Raw genomic sequence first — 10,047 nt, forward strand, 5'->3', positions numbered from 1 at the left:
GAATTGTAAAAAGTCATCAAATTTGGGATCTATTTTTACACAAAATCCCGAAGATTTGTAGTATTTACAGTGTGAGACAAAGAGAGGAGATAAAGATGATCCAAAGATTTTAGCCTGAACACCTATAATAACAGTTACCATTACTGAGAAGAAACTGCAGGATTGGGGAATGAGGATCAGGCACTCCAGTTCCAAACTTCCAAGTGGAGATGTCTCATAGGCAGCTGGATATATGGGTCAGGAGTTTAGGGGACACATCTGAGCTGGAGATATAAATTTGGAAGTTATCAGCCTATCTATGGTATTTAAAGTCACAAGGCTGATGACTTCATCTGGAAAGTGGTTTAGATTGTAAAAAAAGAGAAGAGGTTTAAGAACTGAGCCCCAGGGATTTCATCATTTAGAAGCAGGGACGATGAAGAGGAACCAGCAAACAAGACTGAAACAGAGCAACCCAAAATACAGGAAGAAAACCAGATGAGTTTGTGTCTTCAAAGCCAACTGAAGGAAGTTATTAAGGTATGAAAAGTCCATAGATGGGTTAAACAGAAGTTTAGATTCACATGAAGATGAAAGTAACAGAGAGATAGAAAGATGGAAAATTTAAAAGGGTGACTACGAGAAATGGAGGATAGAGTGAAGACATTCAACATGTATTTAGTGAATGTACCTGAAGGAAAGAATAGAGAATGCAAAAAGGCAATATTTAAAGAAAATATCTGAGAATGTTCTATAATTAAATTTAGAGAGACATTGGTGTTGCAGATCAGGTTCCCAGGGAGGAAGATTGGGACAGAGATTGGTGAGGCAGGAGGCTTATGATGGACTACTTTTGGGATCAATACCAGTGGAAGGCATGAAAACCGGACCAGGCAGAGAGAGAAGCTGCAATGGAGTCTCAACAAAGACTTCACTCAGCTTCATGGGAAGGATGACCAACGGTCCTGGTTTGTCCAGGATCAAGGAATTTCCCAGGATATAAACTTGAGGGGTTTCAGATACACGAGTCCCTGGCAAACCTGGATGAGTTGATCATTCTACCACGGGAACAGGGAAACTGAGATGGACCTTTAGAATTGTCCCATGTTGAGACAAGAGGGCTGCCTCTTTATACCCCTGCATCAACCAATCATCGGATGCATGCTGTACTCAGGAAGGGGTGTGAAGTTGTGGGTGAAGCAGCACTATTCCAGCTGAGAGCAATTCCCAGAGAGAGGCTGACACTGAATGTTGTCTGTTAGAAGCACCTCCAGCTTCTAGTATCCGGAGGATTAGATCCTTCAGTCCTGAAGAGGGATCCAGGTGATACAGGACAGTGTCAAACACAGTAAGTCTTTCTAACTGAGTAGCACACTGGGTCTTGAACAGAATAAATAAATACAAGTCCATACCTAGACACATCATCACACCTGCAGAACAATATAGACAAAGAAGAGATAAGTCCAACCAAATTGGAAAGACAGATTGTCTACAAAAGAACAATAACTACTGAGAGCAGACTTCTCATCAGCAATGACAAACGCCAAAAGAAAACGAAACAATATCTTCCGTGTAGAGAAGGAAAGTAATTGTCAACCCAGAATTCTATATTTAGCTAAATCATGTTTCTAGACTGAGTACAAAATAAAATAAAGACATTTTCAGACAGGCAAAAGGACTTCATTTGACAGAGTTCACGTCTCACGGCCCCTCAGTGAAAGAACTCCTAAAGAACATTCCCCAGTAAGATGGTAGTTGAAGGGATGGGATGCAAAAAGCAGTGGTGAATAAGAGATTCTTAACCGTAGAGAATAAACTGAGGATTGATGGAGGGATGTGCACGGGGGATGGGTTAGATGGGTGATGGGTATTGAAGAGGGCACTTGTTGTGATGAGCATTGGGTGTTATATGTAAGTAACGAATCACTAAATTCTCCTGAAACAAAACAAACCAAAAAGGGCATCACATTAAAATAATTAATTTTCTTAAAAAAAAAAAAAAGAAGAAGAAGAAGAAGGAGAAGCAGTGGTGAACAAACAGGTAGACTGGTAATCTAAACTGTAACTAACATTGACCATTAAAAGTTACTAATTTGGAGGGGGCGCCTGGGTGGCTCAGTCCGTTAAGCGTCCTCCTCTTGATTTCAGCTCAACTGTGATCAAGCCCTATGTCAGGCTTTATGCTGACAGTGTGGAACCTCTTTGGGATTCTCTCTCTTCCCTGTCTGTCTGCCCCTCTTTCTCTCTCTCTCTCTCTCTCTCTCTCTCTCTCTCTCAAAATAAATAAACTTTTAAAAAAATTACTAATTTGTGTGGGGAGGTTTAGAAACAAGATGGAAATACATTTTAGGCAACAGTAATATGGAATGCAGGGGAGGAGAGAAAGGAATTAAATCATTATAAGACCTTGCATTTTTTTGGAAGATAGTGATACCAGTTAATTTTGTAATTTATTATGTCAAAAATGCATATTAAAATGCTAAGTGTAACTCTTAAAAGAATAAAAAATAGAATACATAATTTCCAAACTCGTAGAAATAAAAAGGAGGACCATAAGAAAAACTTTATTAATACAATAAAAACAATGTAGAGAAAGAAAAAACTCAATAAAGGAAAAGCACAAAAAGAGGACAGAGACATAAATCCAAATAGATCACTAGTCCCAATAAATTTAAACAAACCCAGCTGTTAAAAGACAAACATTCTCAGACAAGGAGATAAAATCCAACCACTATGTTCTTTTTAAAGAGACAAATATGAGACATAAAGATATAAGATGTTCTAAGTAAATGGATGGCAGTGTACAAGGGAGGCAAATACTATAGGAAGGATGGCTGGTGTGGCAATACCAATATCAGGCAAAAAACATTACTAGAAATTAATTAGACATCAGCTTCCAGCAAAGATGGAGTAACAAGACCCAGATTGACCCTCTCACCTGAAACAACTAAAAAACTACTTGAAACAGTGATTTTTTCACACTCTGGACATCAAGCAGCACAGATAGGGATCCCTGAAAGAGGAAACAAATTTGGTGAGCTGTACGGTTGCTTCGCTCGAGAGCCTGGAGAGTTCCCAGGACACAGCACAGGCAGGTGAAAACCAGGAAGACCTGTGGTCTCCCTGAGTTGAAGTGGTAAGTCTGGGAGTCTGAAGGAGGGAGGCAAAGCTGCTGCAATTTGCAGGCACAGTACTGGACAGGAGAGAATTGCACACAGAAAGACAGTTTCAGAGATCTGCACAGAATCCCCCTCAGGTCTTCAGCTGAGTGCTCATCAGCACAGGAGTGTGGGGAAGCTACCCAAAGCCAGAGAAGAAATGACCCAAAAGGAGCAGAGAGAGCAATCCAGGGAGATGACACAGGGCTAGGAATAGTTGGGTTCCCATGGACAAAAGTGGAAAACCTTGTAATTCACGGGACATTGAGTAATCAGGATACTGCACTTTTCTCAGTGGAGAAAAACCAGCCCTAGACTGAAGACTACTGGAGTCCCACAAAACAAAGCTTAAAAATAAAAAATACCTAAAAGGATCAACTGTTTCCCAGTAATTTAACTGTGTCCCAGAACAAAGCTCGAGAACATTTACAGAAACACAAAACATCCAGCATCTAACAAAGTAAACTACACAATGTCTGGAAACTAATCAACACTTACTCGACTCACAAAGAAGCAGGAAACAACGATCCATAATGAGGAGAAAAGTCAATTAATAGAAACACATCATCCAGAAACGGCACAGATGACAGAATTAGCAGATAAGGACACTAAGCTACTGTAACTATATCCCATAAGTTCCAGAAGGTGGAGGAAAGATTGAGCATGTTAAGTAGAGACATGAGTGTTATTAAAAAGACCCAAATTGAACCTCTAGAGATGAAATATACAATATCTGGGATAAATTTCACTACATGGTGTGAACAGCAGATTGGACCCTGCAGGAGATAGAGGAGAGTTCATTAGGAGGTTATAAAAATCCCGAACAACTATGCACCTAACAATGGAAACTCAAAGCATATTAAACAAAAATTGACAGATCTAAAGGAGGATTTGATGACTTCATGACCAGGTGAGAGAGTTTAGCATTGCTTTATCAAAACCTGATAGGCAAAGCTTTAAATTAAAACAATAGCAAAGTATAAATTAAAAATATATATTCAAAGTAAAAACAAATTGGCATTGCAGGTCATATATTCTCATGTATTGAGGCACCTGTCATCTGTAAGTTCCCTGAGGGGTAGGATTCAGGATTGGCTTCTCAGGGCCTAGCATGGGGCCTGATAGATTTCAGTTTATCAATACATAAATATTTATTATTCTATTATTTTAATTCTTTTTTTTTTAATTTTTTTTTCAACGTTTATTTATTTTTGGGACAGAGAGAGACAGAGCATGAACGGGGGAGGGGCAGAGAGAGAGGGAGACACAGAATCGGAAACAGGCTCCAGGCTCTGAGCCATCAGCCCAGAGCCTGACGCGGGGCTCGAACTCACGGACCGCGAGATCGTGACCTGGCTGAAGTCGGACGCTTAACCGACTGCGCCACCCAGGCACCCCTCTATTATTTTAATTCTAAATAACGTAGCTAAGGGGTACCTGGGTGGCTCAGTCAGTTAAGCCTCTGATTCCTGGTTTTGGCTCAGGCAATGATCTCATGGTTCATGAGTTGGAGTCCCATATTGGACTCTATGCTAACAGTGCAGAGCCTGCTTGGATTCTCTCTCTCTCTCTCTCTCTCTTTTCCTCTCTCTGCCCCTCTCCTGCTCATGCTTTCTCTCTCTCTCCTCCCTCTCTCTCTCTCAAAGTAAATAAACAACACTTTAAAAAATAAATAAATGAATAAAGTAGCTAAAACTTTAGCTTGAATTAATGGATATATACAAAACTGCACGTAACAGCAAGTAGAACATGCCTGCTTTTTTCAAAACCATATGAAGCATTTCACTGTGTGAAAGTCAACCACAGAGTAACCATTAGACAATGAACACTGTGCTATCATGCTATTGCAGGAGAGTCAAAATGTTTTCTGGCCATGTAAATAATGAATTCAGATACTTTTGATGGTTCTTGGAAATATAATTATGAACACTGTTTTGTTTTCTGGGAAGTTGAGGAGGGGGCTATATTTCCCTCTCCCCTTTCTTCATGCTGACAAGCTACTATCACTTTTTAATCAGAACACAGATCCTAAGAAGTGGGTTAAACCTCATGAGAGAAAATAAGAATTCAGATCAAGTATCTGTGCTGATCTTCACCTTATTGATAAGAGGAATATAAGAATATTAACTCTAGGGGCATCTGGGTGGCTCAGTCAGTTGAGCGTCTGATTCTTGAGTTCAGCTCAGGTGATGATCCCAGGATCTTGGGATCAAGCCCTGCATTGGGCTCTGTGCTGAGTGTGGAGCCTGCTTAAGATTCTCTCTCTTTCCCCATCAGTCCCTCTACCCCACTTGTTCTCTTTAAAGTAAAAAAAAATAAATAATAAATAAAATAAAATAAAATATTATTAAAAATAATAGTAACCATAATATTAGTCTATATTAATTGTATAATAAACTGACATTCCGTTTGCATTTTGTACATTGGTCCTATAAACTCCCCCAACCAGAAGCCCATTAAAGTGTCATCATAGTTAGCTATCTGCGTCGATTTAGCCTTATCTTATGATAGTCAGGAGTCTGGTGCCCAAAGTGGTCAAAACAAAATAGACATCAGTCTTATAGAATATTGTCTTTTAAAAAAAGCACCTTTGGGGTGCCTGGTTGGCTCAGTTGGTAGAGTTTGTGACTCTTGATGTCAGTGTAGTGAGTTCGAACCCCACATTGGGTGTAGAGATTACTTAGAAATAAAATCTTAAAAAATAAAATTTTAAAACTCCCCCTTTATTGAGATATAATTCATACCATACATTTCACCCATTTAAAGTGTATAATTCATGATGTGTATTGAGGAGGGCCCCTTTTGGGATAAGCACTGGGTGTTGTATGGAAACCAATTTGACAATAAATTTCATATATTGAAAAAAAAGTGTATAATTCAATGTTTTTAGTCTATTCACAGTTTGAAATCATCTAAGCGATTTTGGAATATTTTCATTACCACAAAAACAAATTCTGTACCCACTAGCAGTCATTTTTCATTGTTTTCCAGCCCTAAGCTACCACTAATCTACTCCCTGCCTCTATAGATTTGCCTCTTCTGGACATTTCATATAAATAGAATCCTACAATTTGTGGTCTTTGTGACTGCCTTCTTTCATTTACCATAACATTTTCAAGGTTCATTCATGTTGTAGCACATATCAGTACTTCATTCCTTTTTATTGCCAAATAACACTCCACTGTATAGATAATACCACATGTTATTTATCCATTCATCACTTGATGGACAGTTGGGTTGATTCTGCTTTTCAGCTATTATGATTAATGTTGCTATGAACAGTCCTGTACAAGTTTTTGTGGGGACATATGTTTTCACTGCTCCTGAGTATATGGTAATGGAATTGCTGGATCATATGCTAACTCTGTGAGGGACTGCCAGACTATGTTCCAAAGCAGCTGCACCATTTTGCATTCCACCAGGAGTGCAGAAGGGTTTCGATTTCTCCACATACCTGTCAACACATGCTATTATCTGTCTTTGTGATTCTAGCCATCATAATGGGTGTAAAGTGCTATTTCCCTGTGGTCTGAGACTTATTTATGGTTGGGTATTCTGCAAGATAAATAAACGTTGTTAATCATTTTGCTATAATATGCATTGTTGGTAACCTTGTTTACCCACAAAAAAATAGTCAGGTTTGATATATGAAAAAGGAAAGTGTTTGGTTATCTATTATTATGTGACAAACCACCCCACAACTTAGGGGCTTAAAATAACAACCATTTTGGGGCACCTGCGTGGCTCAGTTGGTAGAGAGTCTGACTCTTGATTTCAGCCCAGGTCATGATCCCGGGGTCATGGGATTGAGCCCTGCATTGGGCTCCGTGCTGAGCGTGGAGCCTGCTTGAGATTCTCTCACTCTCTGTCTCTCTCTGTCTCTCTGTCTCTCTCTCTCTCTCTCTCTCTCTTTCTCTGCCCCTCTCCCCTGCTCGTGCTCTCTCTCTCTTAAAAAAAAATAAATAACAATTATTTTATTATCTCTTATGATTCTGTAGGTTGGCTAGGCTCAGGTGGGTGATTCTTCTGCTCTTGGTGATATCGGCTGGTGCTACAGTCACCTGGGGGCTCCAATGCACAGGAACATCCAAGATAAGCTCATCTACATGTCTGGCACCTTCTCAGAGATGGCTGGCAGGCTGAATGGACTCAGATGGGATACTTGGACAGCTGGGATTCTTTCTCTCTCCACATTGTCTCATAGTCTTTGTCTCTGAACATTCCATTTCTAGCAGAATAGTTGGCCTTCATATATGTTAGTACAGAGCTCCCAAACGTCCAAAGTGGAAATTTTTAGACTTTTCTAAAGTTTGGGCCTAGAATTGGCACAGCATCACTTCCACCATACTATACTGATTGAAGGCAATCTGGGCCAGACTAGATTCCCAGGAATGGGTCCTGAGAGGAGAGACACTTGGGGGCCATCTCTGGAGTCTAACTACTGCAAAAATAATTGTTTCCTCAGGAAATAACAACAACAAATTTTCTAATTTAATAATATTACTGTTAAATGCTTTCAATTTTTAAGACATTGCAGGCATCTATCATTGAGGACCTTTTGGGAAGCAGGAAAGAACTTGGTTTCACAAGAAACCATCAATACTCTAAGAAAACATCCTCCCCGGGGCGCCTGGGTGGCGCAGTCGGTTAAGCGTCCGACTTCAGCCAGGTCACGATCTCGCGGTCCGTGAGTTCGAGCCCCGCGTCAGGCTCTGGGCTGATGGCTCAGAGCCTGGAGCCTGTTTCCGATTCTGTGTCTCCCTCTCTCTCTGCCCCTCCCCCGTTCATGCTCTGTCTCTCTCTGTCCCAAAAATAAATAAACGTTGAAAAAAAAAAAAATTAAAAAAAAAAAAAAAAAAAAAAAGAAAACATCCTCCCCACCCCACCCTCCAGATTTCTTGTTTTCTCAAGTGTAAAGAAGATATAAAAAGGATCATTCTTGGGGCTCCTGGGTGGGTCAGTCAGTTAAGCATCTGACTCTTGATTTCAGCTCAGGTCACAATCTCACGTTTTGTGAGATCAAGCCCCAAGTCAGGCTCCATGCTGACAGCAGGGAGCCTGCTTGGGATTCTCTCTCTCTCTCTTTCTCCTCCCCAACTCATGCACATGCATGAGCCACCCCACCCCCCGCTTCTCAAAAATAAATAAATAAACATTTTTTTAAAAAGGATCATTCTTAGAAGCTAGGGGCACCTGGGTGGCTCAGTCAGTTGCACATCCAACTCTTGATTTCAGCTCAGGTCATGATCTCACAGTTTGCAAGATCGAGCCCAACCTTGGGCTCTGCACTGACAGTGCAGAGTCTACTTAGGATTCTCTCTCTCCCTCTCTCTCTGCTCCTCCCTGACATGCATGCACTCTCTCTCTCTTTCTGTCACTCTCAAAATAAATAAGCAAAAGAAACTAAAGAAAAAAAGGCCCCCAAGGCAGCTAAGAAAAGTTTTTCCATATATGAAAATTTTGGGGTCATTCTCATTTTCAAAGCACACCTTCTAACGCTTTTGAAAGATAGAAAGAGTCTATCCACCATTCCACATGTTGTATTATTTCTGGATGTGTATGTTTTTATTTCCCAACACAGTTCATCTTCTCCCATGTGCCCCACTTTGAAGAGAGAGAAGTAGAGGCTCCATGCAGCAGAATTTTGGACCCCAGTCCTAGAAAACACACCTGAAGATGTTTCGCATTTTACATTTGAAAGAACCTTGCCAGCATCCAATCCTAAGGTAAGTTGGGGTTTAATATTTTAAAGGCACTCATTCAACAGTGAGTGCTGTTCAACAGTGCTGCTGACTCCTGGAGAAGTAGGAAGCACTCATCCCCAGGAGCGTTCATACAGAGCTGGGTCACCTGTCAGGAAGGCTGTTGCAAGGATTTGGGGAAGTTGGAAAAACCCTAACAAATTCCAGGTCTTATTATTTTAAACCTGTTAAGTGTAGGCAAAGCACTGCCCACTAATGAAATGCTCCATTTCTGAAGTCAGATCTGGGTTTATCACCTGAATTCACCATTTACCAGCTGTATGACTATTGGGTGGGTTATTTAAACTGTCAGCCTTGTTTTCTCATCTGTATAATAGGGATAATAATATTACCTACGTTTAAGGTATGGGTTCTGCAGCTGATTCAGAAGGCATGCAGGTGCTCCAGGCTCGGACCAGGACCTTCACTTACAAAGTCACAGACTCCTCTGAGAATCTAATGAGAGATTTGGATCCTCCATATTCCCCCAAACGGTGTTCATATAATGAAAATATTGCTGTAAGTTCACAGGATTCACAGACACCCCCCTCCCAAGTTGCTCATCCGTGGTTCTACTAAGGAGTTTCAAGTCTGGCTGTAGACTAAACCCAACAGCAAGAAGCCCACAAAGAAAAGGAAGTGACTCCTTCTTGTGAAAACCATAGCAACTCTGAAGGCGAACACGCACTGTGCCTTCGAGAACCTTGCTCTAGCTCTGACGTCTGCAAGTGTAATCTTCTGAGACTGAGCTGCTCTACAGAAATTTCCCTCTCTTTTGTGGTTTTAAGAAACATCTTGGGAGAAATAAAATTTAATAGGCAACACATGACCATGTTACCTTCAATACTGTATTCATCTTTCGACAATCTAAATAATTTTTCGAGAAGTTCTTGGAGGAAAACCCAATTTTATTTTTTCCAGAATCTTTCCTGGATCTTCACTCTCTGTTCTTCCACATACAGACTAGAAGGCAGGAATAGATGGAGAAGCTGAACTTGAAGGCCAAGTCTATCATTTAAGAGGAGGAAGGGAACTTTGCAAATTTTTGGTATCTCGCTCAAGCCCTGAACTGAGCATCATCTAGAGGCTTTCCAACCTATAAGCATTTATTGGATGGTGTAGCAGTTGGAAACTCTGAGTGCTCACTGCATAAGGGGACCCAGTCCTAT

At 40.6% G+C, this 10,047-nt stretch overlaps 1 long non-coding RNA gene across 1 annotated transcript; it reads left to right on the forward strand.

The window, feature by feature from the left end:
- Positions 1 to 396: 396 nt before the first annotated feature.
- On the forward strand, positions 397 to 9,615 carry LOC123609722. The gene is made up of 3 exons (XR_006717931.1): positions 397 to 519; positions 8,719 to 8,863; positions 9,410 to 9,615. It is a non-coding gene; the product is annotated as an uncharacterized LOC123609722 (long non-coding RNA).
- The last annotated feature ends 432 nt before the right edge of the window (positions 9,616 to 10,047 follow it).

Source organism: Leopardus geoffroyi, chromosome B2 (assembly GCF_018350155.1).
Source record: "Leopardus geoffroyi isolate Oge1 chromosome B2, O.geoffroyi_Oge1_pat1.0, whole genome shotgun sequence".
NCBI lineage: Eukaryota > Metazoa > Chordata > Mammalia > Carnivora > Felidae > Leopardus > Leopardus geoffroyi.